Below are 13,483 nucleotides of genomic sequence, written 5' to 3'. Positions count from 1 at the left end.
ACAAAGGTGAATGCCCCAGTAACAAAATAGGTTATGTATCTGTTATGCCCATTCAAAAGAGCATATAGAGTACAGAGTTTACCAACAAAAGTCTTATATTGTCAAAATCAATTGAAATAATATTCATAATCTTCATACATATTTATTTCCAAAGCAATTGAAATTTATTGTTAGGAATTTACATGATCCTGAACCAAGTGTATTAGAGAGAACAAAAGCCCCCATAAAATAAAACAGTCTGCTGTCTACTAATTTTTAGCATTGTCTTTAAGAGATACTGTTGTTCAATTTAACAACTGAATGTGTTAATTTGGATCTAGCGTAACCAAGGCTTATACACACTAGGGTCATTTGACAGAGAATTGTTGTATTTATGTTCGTATATACATTGAACATTTTTAACTCAGTTTTAACATTTATCGTACTAATAAAGAAATTGACATAAGTATTTTCACACTGATAATATAATTTGATAGCGACATGTCAATCCTTGTGAATATTATCATAGAATGGACACATTTAGCTCAGTAATACTAAGCCGTGGTTCCAACAAGGAACTGATACATGTAGCCACTATCTAAATTTTACTTATGTATTTATACTTCTTAAATGTGCATAAAACATACAAATAAGCGCATTGAGATTAGTGTGATAAAAACTATCGGCTAGATTTAGAGTTTTGTCGGTAACGCATTCTTTTTTTCCACGCACCTTTTAAATACCGCTGGTATTTAGAGTTCACAGAATGGCTGGGTTTTCAGTGCGTTAGGCTTCAAAAAGGGAGCGTAGAGCATAATTTACCGCCACTGCAACTCTCAATACCAGCGTTGCTTACGGACGCGGCCAGCTTCAAAAACGTGCTCGTGCACGATTCCCCCATAGGAAACAATGGGGCTGTTTGAGCTGAAAAAAAAACCTAACACCTGCAAAAAAGCAGCGTTCAGCTCCTAACGCAGCCCCATTGTTTCCTATGGGAAACACTTCCTAAGTCTGCACCTAACACCCTAACATGTACCCCGAGTCTAAACACCCCTTACCTTACACTTATTAACCCCTAATCTGCCCCCCCACCGCTATCGCTGACCCCTGCATATTATTATTAACCCCTAATCTGCCGCTCCGTACACCGCCGCAACCTACATTATACCTATGTACCCCTAATCTGCTGCCCATAACACCGCCGACCCCTATATTATATTTATTAACCCCTAATCTGCCGCCCCCAACGTCGCATCCACCTACCTACAATAATTAACCCCTAATCTGCCGACCGCACCGCACCGCTACTCTAATAAATGTATTAACCCCTAAAGCTAAGTCTAACCCTAACACTAACACCCCCCTAAGTTAAATATAATTTAAATCTAACGAAACAAATTAACCCTTATTAAATAAATTATTCCCATTTAAAGCTAAATACTTACCTGTAAAATAAATTCTAATATAGCTACAATATAAATTATAATTATATTGTAGCTATTTTAGGATTAATATTTATTTTACAGGCAACTTTGTATTTATTTTAACCAGGTACAATAGCTATTAAATAGTTAATAACTATTTAATAGCTACCTAGTTAAAATAATTACAAAATTACCTGTAAAATAAATCCTAACCTAAGTTACAATTAAACCTAACACTACACTATCAATAAATTAAAAAAACTACCTACAATTATCTACAATTAAACCTAACACTACACTATCAATAAATTAATTAAATACAATACCTACAAATAAATACAATGAAATAAACTAACTAAAGTACAAAAAATAAAAAAATATTTACAAACATTAGAAAATTATTACAACAATTTTAAACTAATTACACCTACTCTAAGCCCCCTAATAAAATAACAAAGACCCCCAAAATAACCACGCCAGGTTCACCGATCGATCCAGAAGAGCCCCCGATGTCTTGATCCAAGCCCAAGCGGGGGGCTGAAGATGTCCATGATCCGGCTGAAGTCTATCAGCCAATCGGAATTAAGGTAGGAAAATTCTGATTGGCTGATGGAATCAGCCAATCAGATTCAAGTTCAATCCGATTGGCTGATCCAATCAGCCAATCAGATTGAGCTCGCATTCTATTGGCTGATCGGAACAGCCAATAGAATGCGAGCTCAATCTGATTGGCTGATTGGATCAGCCAATCGGATTGAACTTGAATCTGATTGGCTGATTCCATCAGCCAATCAGAATTTTCCTACCTTAATTCCGATTGGCTGATAGAATCCTATCAGCCAATCGGAATTCGAGGGACGCCATCTTGGATGACGTCCCTTAAAGAAACCGTCATTCGTCGGAAAGTCGTCAGTGAAGATGGATGTTCCGCGTCGGCGGGATGAACTACATGGATCCGGAAGAAAGAAGATTGAAGATGCCGCTTGATAGAAGACTTCAGTCGGATCATGGACCTCTTCAGCTCCCGCTTGGATGAAGACTTCAGCCGGATCATGGACATCTTCAGCCCCCCGCTTGGGCTTGGATCAAGACATCGGAGGCTCTTCTGGATCGATCGGTGAACCCGGCGTGGTGAAGACAAGGTAGGGAGATCTTCAGGGGCTTAGTGTTAGGTTTATTTAAGGGGGTTTTGGGTTAGATTAGGGCTATGTGGGTGGTGGGTTGTAATGTTGGGGGGGTATTGTATGGTTTTTTTTACAGGCAAAAGAGCTGAATTCTTTGGGGCATGCCCCGCAAAGGGCCCTTTTCAGGGCTGGTAAGGTAAAAGAGCTTTTCTATTTTAATTTTAGAATAGGGTAGGGCATTTTTTTATTTTGGGGGTCTTTGTTATTTTATTAGGGGGCTTAGAGTAGGTGTAATTAGTTTAAAATTGTTGCAATATTTTTCTAATGTTTGTAAATATTTTTTTATTTTTTGTAACTTAGTTCTTTCTTATTTTTTGTACTTAAGTTAGTTTATTTCATTGTATTTATTTGTAGGTATTGTATTTAATTAATTTATTGATAGTGTAGTGTTAGGTTTAATTGTAGATAATTGTAGGTAGTTTATTTAATTTATTTATTGATAGTGTAGTGTTAGGTTTAATTGTAACTTAGGTTAGGATTTATTTTACAGGTAATTTTGTAATTATTTTAACTAGGTAGCTATTAAATAGTTATTAACTATTTAAAAGCTATTGTACCTGGTTAAAATAAATACAAAGTTGCCTGTAAAATAAATATTAATCCTAAAATAGCTACAATATAATTATAATTTATATTGTAGCTATATTAGAATTTATTTTACAGGTAAGTATTTAGCTTTAAATAGGAATCATTTATTTAATAAGGGTTAATTTATTTAGTTAGATTTAAATTATATTTAACTTAGGGGGGTGTTAGTGTTAGGGTTAGACTTAGCTTTAGGGGTTAATACATTTATTATAGAAGCGGTGTGGTCCGGTCGGCAGATTAGGGGTTAATAATTGTAGGTAGGTGGAGGCGACGTTGGGTGCGGCAGATTAGGGGTTAATAAATATAATATAGGGGTCGGCTGTGTTAGGGGCAGCAGATTAGGGGTACATAGGTATAATGTAGGTTGCGGCGGTGTACGGAGCGGCAGATTAGGGGTTAAAAAAAATATGCAGGTGTCAGCGATAGCGGGGGCAGCAGATTAGGGGTTAATAAATATTATGTAGGTGTCGGCGGTATTAGGGGCAGCAGATTAGGGGTTAATAAATATAATATTGGGGTCGGCGGTGTTAGGGGCAGCAGATTAGGGGTACATAGGGATAACGTAGGTGGCGGCGGTGTGCGGTCGGCAGATTAGGGGTTAAAAAATTTTAATAGAGTGGCGGCGATGTGGGGGGGCCTCGGTTTAGGGGTACATAGGTAGTTTATGGGTGTTAGTGCACTTTAGAGCACAGTAGTTAAAAGCTTTATGAACCGGCGTTAGCCCAGAAAGCTCTTAACTACTGACTTTTTTCTGCGGCTGGAGTTTTGTCGTTAGATTTCTAACGCTCACTTCAGCCACGACTCTAAATACCGGCGTTAGAAAGATCCCATTGAAAAGATAGGATACGCAATTGACGTAAGGGGATCTGCGGTATGGAAAAGTTGCGGCTGCAAAGTGAGCGTTAGACCCTTTCCTGACTGACTCTAAATACCAGCGGTAGCCCAAAACCAGCGTTAGGAGCCTCTAACGCTGGTTTTGACGGCTAACGCCAAACTCTAAATCTAGCCGTAAGTAACCATATTTGATTGATATTGAGGTCAGAATAGAAACTGTAATATAACATTGTTTCTAAAGGTATGCCAGCATCTCTAAAGAGCTAATAATAAATATTCAATAACAATGTCAGAATAATCTAAATACGCTCAATGCATAACACTTTATTTTAAATATATACTTCATTGAAGTTAATGCAATACAAGTGATTGATTATAGAAAAATGATAAACGCAGGGTGCTTTTTGCGGATAAACTATCTAAGTCCAGATTCTTTACATGATAATTCAGCACCTCTAAGGTTAAGATCTCACCTGTTCATTAAACTGTGGAAGAGTTTTGAGTCTAAGACACAACATCCAATCAGATAGTCAGCAGTTTGGTTTTAATTATCCAATCAGATCATGGTGGGTATTTTAAAATTGTACAATGTGTGTTATTCTCTCATGCTATGATTACGGCTGTCGCAGAAACGCGTAAGCAAGAGAATGCTGTTCTACCTGTCTAAATGTTGTTAAAGTATACAAGATTTTAATGGAAGCTGACAAGCTAAATAAAAGTTAAGTCTTATTTTTACGGAAATTTGCCTGGTGCTCCTCATTGATCGTTTGATTGTTAGTACAAGCTATTGAACCTTTTTTTGACACACACATAAAAGGAGTACAAAAACATTAGGAACACAACTTAAATTTTAGGAGCCATGGTTACCTGGCTCTTGGTATTTGTCAAGCCCTGCTCTTACATCTAAACATGTAAAGGCACAACTTATATATTAGAGAAACCCTGCAGGGTACATGAGGGCAACAGAAATTTAAATATGTGCTTTTCAACTACAGTCATCAATTAGCAGCATTTTCTTGCTTGACATCAGATGAGTTAACCACAGTGATTTAGCTTGCAATCATCCCAGATGAGCTACTGCGCTTATACTACTTTTTCAAGCACAGCTTAAAAAGATATTGCACTGCCTTACACATTTTGAACCCTTTATAGTAGAGTTGTGCAGCTCCAAAAGATTTGGATTGTATGAATTTTTCAAAATAAATATTCGGGGAAATTTGTTTCCCCGAATATTCGTCTGCTGCACTATTCAGTATTAGTTTCTTTTTAAATGAAATAAACACTGAATATTTGTATAATATTTACATTAAAGTTTAATATTCCAAAGCTACAGGTGAAAAAAGTTCACCTGCAGCTTTATACTTACCTCTAGCATGGATGAGTGCCGCGCTAACACGCTCCTCTTCTTCACAGAGCCCTGGCCACGCTAATAGGAGGCTTAGCGCGGCGGCTCCTAGGAACTTCTCCTTTAGTGCAGGCCCTGGTAGCCGCCGCGCTAAGCCTCCTATTAGCGTGGCTGAGGCTCTGTGAAGAAGAGGACCGGGTAAGCGCGGCTCTCCAGTTTGCTAGAGGTAAGTATTTAACCCTTTAAATGTAATTTACAAAGAAATTAATACTGATGAATTTCTTTAGTATTTTTTTTCTTTTTTTTAAATTTGGTGCAATCTTTCGGGTATTCGTTCTGCTCTTCATAAAGATTCCATGGGGTAGATTTACCAAAGGTAGAGCGGACATGATTTGCTGTAGCACACACTGTCAGCATTTAACATTGCACATGTATTTCTGGTGAAATGCTTGTGCAATGCCGCCCCCTGCTCACTCGCGGCCAATCGCAGCCGTCGGATCGGGATGATTTCAGTCTGCCACCTAAAAGGTGTCGGAGAAGTTAAGGAGCAGCGCTTCCCAACTTCCGTTTCTAGCGGACCAGAAACAATGGGGCGTCGATGCAGCATCCGCTGCTTAATAAATCGACCCCCTTAGCTCAACCTTAAAAATCTCTATAAAATTCTTAATTTCCTCTCACAAAACACAATTAAAGGGATATGAAATCCACATTTTTTCCTTGACTATTACTCTATCGTCTCCAGTCTCCCAAATACCTCTGCCAGACTCAACTTCCTCGACCCTTATTCCACATCTGCTGCACCTCAAAGCCAGTTCCTCGCTTGGTTTCCATTAGCATCAAGGATACATTTCAAAATCTTGACTCTTAACCCCTTAACGACACACGTCATACAGGGTACGTCACACACAAACTGGTCTTTAAAGACCAGCGACGTACCCTGTACGTCGTTAGGAGTTTAAAGCGGCTGGAAGCGATCCTGATCGCTTCCAGACGCTTTCAAGGTATTGCTGTGATGCCTCGATATTGAGGCATCACTGCAATACCTTTTTTCACTCTGTGGCCCCCTCTGCACCGGTAGCGATGGTGCCGATCATTGGTGGGTGGGAGCAGCTGCAGGGAGGCGGGTGGGCGGCCCATCGCTACCCGGCATCCGGTTCCTGTATGTGCAATGTGCATGCCGGGTGCCAGGAGCGTGCGGGGGGCTTGCAGGGGGCATACGTGTGCAACCACTGCCACCAATGTAATTGAATGGGAAGGAGGGAGAGGGAGGGTGGAAACATAATGATCAAAGGATCTGGGAGAGGGAGGGGGATATTGAGGGGGGCAGCTACGCTACAGAAAAATGTAAAAATTGTATAAAAAAAAATAAAAAAAACTTTTTTGGGGAGGCAAACTGGGTACTGGCAGGCAGCTGCCAGTACCCAAGATGGCAGCAAATAGGTAGCGGGGGGAGGTTAGAGAGCTGTTTAGGGGGATCAGGGAGGTTGGGGGCTAACGGGGGGGGGGTCCATCACAGCTGAACAGATTTTTTTTAGAAGAAAAAAAAAAAAAGCCTTTTATTTTAGTACTGGCAGACTTTCTGCCAGTATTTAAGATGGCGGGGACAATTGTTGTGTGGAGGAGGGAAGAGAGATGTTTAGGAGGGATCAGGGGGTGGGATGTGTCAGGGGGGAGGCTGATCTCTACACTAAATCTAAAATTAACTCTTCAAGCTCCCTAAAAGCTACCTAATTAGCCCTGTCACTGCTGTGTGGTGCGCAGCTGCATTTAGCTGCCTTCTAATTACCAAAAAGCAACGCCACAGCCATAAATGTCTGCTATTTCTGAACAAAGGGGATCCCAGAGAAACATTTACAACCATTTGTGCCATAAATGCACAAGTTGTTTGTAATTAATTTCAGTGAGAAACCTAAAATTGTGAAAATGTTTGTGAAAAAGTGAACTTTTTTTTATTTGATCGCATTTGGCGGTGAAATGGTTGCATGAAATATACCAAAATGAAAATAAGCACTCACTGGTCTTCAGACAATGAGGTCAAAAAATGTTCTTTACTTTATCGCGTGCTGTGACGTTTTGGGACCAAACACAGTCCCTTCCTATGACAGTATAACAGTGAAAAAAGCAGCCTTAAATAGGCCCCAAACACACTCCCAAAAACCACAGGACCCTTCCTGTTGCTTACACCCCCCCACATACATAAACGTTATAGGTTGATAATCTGATTAAGTGAAAAACAACCCGATACATAAAAACTTCTTTATAAAATACAGAGTATATTCTCCATATTATCAGGGTCCACGGTCCCAGTTGCAAAACCAAACGATGTTCAAGAAGTCACAAAGAAGGAGCTAAAACCACAAAGAAAACTTGCACACTACTCACATAATTCATGGTCCAATCACCATAACTCACGACCTCAAATAAAACAAAGCTTTCTTTCTTTCTCTCAGGCTCTCATCTACCCAACTGTACATCCAATTCAATTTATTTGAATTATTTGAGGTCGTGAGTTAGCAATTTGAGATTTATTTATTTTTGCCGGTGGGTGGTATTTGTTTACATCATACCTTGGAGTGATTGCCATTGGTCAATCATGTAACTATGGTGATTGGACCATGTATTTTGTGAGTAGTGTGCAAGTTTTCTTTGTGGTTTTAACTCCTTCTTTGTGACTTCTTGAACATCGTTTGGTTTTGCAACTGGGACTGTGGACCCCGATAATATGGAGAATATATTCTGTATTTTATAAAGAAGTTTTTATGTATCAGGTTGTTTTTCACTTAATCAGATTATCAACCTATCACGTTTATGTATGTGGGGGGGTGTAAGCAACAGGAACTCTAAATGGGTCCTGCGGTTTTTTGGGAGTGTGTTTGGGGCCTATTTAAGGCTGCTTTTTTCACTGTTACACTGTCAGAGGAGGGGACTGTGTTTGGTCCCGAAACGTCACAGCATGCAATAAAGTAAATAATTTTTTTTTACCTTGTTGTCTGAAGACCAGTGAGTGCTTATTTTAAATTTTTGTGTATTTCTCTTCGAGAGCACCCTGGCAGCTGACTTGAGATAGTGGGAGTGCACACACACGTGGCCGTTTGTAAACATTGGGTATTTCTAACGTTATTTTTTTCACAACAGGAGAGAAATGTAAATTTTGATGAATTAAAGTGCCCCTGTTTTTAATAAAAAAATTTAAATCCGGGCACTTTAGCATCAAAATTTACATTCACTTTAAGGGAAAGAAATTGAAAAATGGCCTTGTCCTTAAGGGGTTAACATACAAAGCTCTAACAGTGCCTATATGTCTGGCCTTGTCTGTAAATTGTCTTCTACACAAACTTTACACTGTCCTACTCTTCTCATCTCTCATGACTCCCTCACACTCGTCAACAAGCTTTCTCCAGAACTACACCTATTATGTAGAATCTGCCTTAGTTAGATTTGCCCCTAGCACTCTATAAAACATATTTGTTCATGGATGCATACAATCTATGTAAAGATGTTTCTCTTTCCTACGATCCCTTATTATCAACTCTCCCAAATCCATCTGTCGTGTCGATGATCACATTTAAACAAAGCTTACAGCGACTCACTCTACTCTTTATAATTCATGTAGATGTATTTTGTTCATTGCATTCAGCAGTTTTATATCCAATCTTATACTGATGCATAAATTGTAGGTGCTTTATAAATTATTTATTATAACAATGATAACGTATTTTCATACAGCAAAATCAGAAGATTAATATCCTTTTAATTAGACATATTTTATATTCAGTGCTGGTCCCAAGCAGGTTGGATAAAGGGTTTTCTACAAGTGTGGATGTGTGTGTGTTATATATATATATATATATATATATATATATATACCTACCAAGGGTACAGCACTCACAATAACTTTTGTATTGTTTCTGCCTGTGGTGCACTTTAGAAAAACATAATTTATGTAAGAACTTACCTGATAAATTCATTTCTTTCATATTAGCAAGAGTCCATGAGCTAGTGACGTATGGGATATACATTCCTACCAGGAGGGGCAAAGTTTCCCAAACCTCAAAATGCCTATAAATACACCCCTCACCACACCCACAAATCAGTTTAACGAATAGCCAAGAAGTGGGGTGATAAGAAAAAAGTGCGAAGCATAAATATAAGGAATTGGAATAATTGTGCTTTATACAAAAAAATCATAACCGCCACAAAAAAGGGTGGGCCTCATGGACTCTTGCTAATATGAAAGAAATTAATTTATCAGGTAAGTTCTTACATAAATTATGTTTTCTTTCATGTAATTAGCAAGAGTCCATGAGCTAGTGACGTATGGGATAATGACTACCCAAGATGTGGATCTTCCACGCAAGAGTCACTAGAGAGGGAGGGATAAAATAAAGACAGCCAATTCCGCTGAAAATAATCCACACCCAAAATAAAGTTTAAATCTTATAATGAAAAAAACTGAAATTATAAGCAGAAGATTCAAACTGAAACAGCTGCCTGAAGTACTTTTCTACCAAAAACTGCTTCAGAAGAAGAAAACACATCAAAATGGTAGAATTTAGTAAAAGTATGCAAAGAAGACCAAGTTGCTGCTTTGCAAATCTGAACAACCGAAGCTTCATTCCTAAACGCCCAGGAAGTAGAAACTGACCTAGTAGAATGAGCTGTAATCCTTTGAGGCGGAGTTTTAACCGACTCGACATAAGCATGATGAATTAAAGATATCAACCAAGATGCCAAAGAAATGGCAGAAGCCTTCTGACCTTTCCTAGAACCGGAAAAGATAACAAATAGACTAGAAGTCTTTTGAAAATTCTTAGTAGCTTCAACATAATATTTCGAAGCTCTAACTACATCCAAAGAAAGCAATGATTTCTCCTTAGAATTCTTAGGATTAGGACATAATGAAGGAACCACAATTTCTCTACTAATGTTGTTAGAATTCACAACCTTAGGTAAAAAATTTAAAAGAAGTTCGCAACACCGCCTTATCCTGATGAAAAATCAGAAAAGGAGACTCACAAGAAAGAGCAGATAATTCAGAAACTCTTCTGGTAGAAGAGATGGCCAAAAGGAACAAAAAACTTTTCAAGAAAGTAATTAAATGACCAAAGAATGCATAGGTTCAAACGGAGGAGCTTGAAGAGCCCCCAGAACCAAATTCAAACTCCAAGGAGGAGAAATTGACTTAATGACAGGTTTTATACGAACCAAAGCTTGTACAAAACAATGAATATCAGGAAGATTAACAATCTTTCTGTGAAAAAGAACAGAAAGAGCAGAGATTTGTCTTTTCAAGGAACTTGCAGACAAACATTTATCCAAACCATCCTGAAGAAACTGTAAAATTCTCGGAATTCTAAAAGAATGCCAGGAAAAATGATGAGAAAGACACCAAGAAATATAAGTCTTCCAGACTCTATAATATATCTCCCTAGATACGGATTTACGAGCCTGGAACATAGTAATAATCACAGAGTCAGAGAAAACCTCTTTGACTAAGAATCAAGCGTTCAATCTCCATACCTTTAAATTTAAGGATTTGAGATCCTGATGGAAAAAAGGACCTTGTGACAGAAGGTCTGGTCTTAACAGAAGAGTCCACGGTTGGCAAGAGGCCATCCGGACAGGATCCGCATACCAAAAACCTGTGAGGCCATGCTGGAGCCACCAGCAGAACAAATGAGCATTCCTTCGGAATCTTGGAGATTATTCTTGGAAGAAGAACTAGAGGCGGAAAGATATAGGCAGGATGATACTTCCAAGGAAGTGACAACGCATCCACTGCTTCCGCTTGAGGATCCCTGGATCTGGACAGATACCTGGGAAGTTTCTTGTTTAGATGAGAAGCCATCAGATCTATTTCTGGAAGACCCCATATTTGAACAATCTGAAGAAATACCTCTGGGAGAAGAGACCATTCGCCCGGATGAAACGTGTGGCGACTGAGATAATCCGCTTCCCAATTGTCTATACCTGGGATATGAACCGCAGAAACTAGACAGGAGCTGGATTCCGCCCATACCAGAATTCGAGATACTTCTTTCATAGCCAGAGGACTGTGAGTCCCTCCTTGATGATTGATGTATGCCACAGTTGTGACATTGTCTGTCTGAAAACAAATGAACGATTCTCTCTTTAGAAGAGGCCAAGACTGAAGAGCTCTGAAAATTGCACGGAGTTCCAAAATATTGATCGGTAATCTCACCTCCTGAGATTCCCAAACCCCTTGTGCTGTCAGAGACCCCCACACAGCTCCCCAACCTGTAGGACTTGCATCTGTTGAAATTACAGTCCAGGTCGGAAGAACAAAAGAAGCCCCCTGAACAAAACGATGGTGATCTGTCCACCACGTCAGAGAGTGTCGTACAATCGGTTTTAAAGATATTAATTGAGATATCTTTGTGTAATCCCTGCACCACTGGTTCAGCATACAGAGCTGAAGAGGCCGCATGTGAAAACGAACAAAGGGGATCGCGTCCGATGCCGCAGTCATAAGACCTAGAATTTCCATGCATAAGGCTACCGAAGGGAAAGATTGTGACTGAAGGTTTCGACAAGCTGATATCAACTTTAGCCGTCTCATGTCTATCAAAGATAGAGTTATGGATACTGAATCTATCTGAAAACCTAAAAAGGTTACCCAAGTCTGAGGAATCAATGAACTTTTTGGTAAATTGATCCTCCAACCATGATGTTGAAGAAACAACACAAGACGATTCGAATGAGATTCTGCTAAATGTGAAGACTGAGCAAGTACCAAGATATCGTCCAAATAAGGAATACCACAATACCCTGTTCTCTGATTACAGACAGAAGGGCACCAAGAACCTTCGCAAAAATTCTTGGAGCTGCAGCTAGGCCAAACGGCAGAGCCACAAACTGGTAATGCTTGTCTAGGAAAGAGAATCTCAGAAACTGATAGTGATCTGGATGAATCGGAATATGCAGATATGCATCCTGTAAATCTATAGTAGACATATAATGCCCTTGTTGAACAAAAGGCAGGATATAGTCCTTACAGTTACCATTTTGAATGTTGGTATCCTTACATAACGATTCAATATTTTTAGATCCAGAACTGGTCTGAAAGAATTTTCCTTCTTTGGTACAATGAAGAGATTTGAATAAAACCCCAGTCCCTGTTCCAGAACTGGAACTGGCAAAATTACTCCAGTCAACTCTAGATCTGAAACACATTTCAGAAATGCTTGAGCCTTCGCTGGGTTTACTGGGACACGGGAAAGAAAAAATCTCTTAGCAGGAGGCCTTATCTTGAAGCCAATTCTGTACCCTTCTGAAACAATGTTCTGAATCCAAAGATTGTGAACAGAATTGATCCAAATTTCTTAGAAAAAACGTAATCTGCCCCCTACCAGCTGAGCTGGAATGAGGGCCGCACCTTCATGTGGACTTAGGAGCTGGCTTTGATTTTCTAAAAGGCTTGGATTTATTCCAGACTGAAGATGATTTCCAAACTAATACCGCTCCTGAGGATGAAGGATCAGGTTTTTGTTCCTTGTTGTGACAAAAGGAACGAAAATGATTATTACCCTTGAAAGAAAGGGAAAGCAGAGTAGACTTAGAAGACATATCAGCATTCCAAGTCTTAAGCCATAAAGCTCTTCTAGCTAAAATAGCTAGAGACATATACCTGACATCAACTCTAATGATATCAAAGATGGCATTACAAATAAAATTATTAGCATGATGAAAAAATGCTATGAGAATTATGATCTGTTACTTGTTGCGCTAAAGCTTCTAAATAAAAGATGAAGCTGCAGCAACATTCGCTAAAAATATAGCAGGTCTAAGAAGATTACCTGAACACAAGTAAGCTTTTCTTAGAAAGGATTTAATTTTCCTATCTAAAGGATCCTTAAGGAAGTACCATCTGCCGTAGGAAAAGTAGTATGCTTAACAAGAGTAGAGACAGCCCCATCAACCTTTGGGATTTTGTCCCAAAATTCTAATCTGTCAGATGGCACAGGATATAATTGCTTAAAACGTTTAGAAGGAGTAAATGAATTACCCAAATTATTCCATTCCCTGGAAATTACTTCAGAAATAGCACTAGGGACAGGAAAAAACTTCTGGAATAACTACAGGAGATTTAAAAAACCTCATTTAAACGT

At 39.0% G+C, this 13,483-nt stretch overlaps 1 protein-coding gene across 1 annotated transcript in view; it reads right to left on the bottom strand.

Moving 5' to 3' along the window:
* The window catches only part of SLC22A31 (solute carrier family 22 member 31), a 125,564-nt gene that overhangs the window by 98,369 nt on the left and 13,712 nt on the right, over positions 1 to 13,483 (bottom strand). The window lies entirely within an intron of this gene.

Source organism: Bombina bombina, chromosome 1 (assembly GCF_027579735.1).
Source record: "Bombina bombina isolate aBomBom1 chromosome 1, aBomBom1.pri, whole genome shotgun sequence".
Classification (NCBI taxonomy): domain Eukaryota; kingdom Metazoa; phylum Chordata; class Amphibia; order Anura; family Bombinatoridae; genus Bombina; species Bombina bombina.
This window is presented reverse-complemented; position numbering and strand designations above follow the sequence as displayed.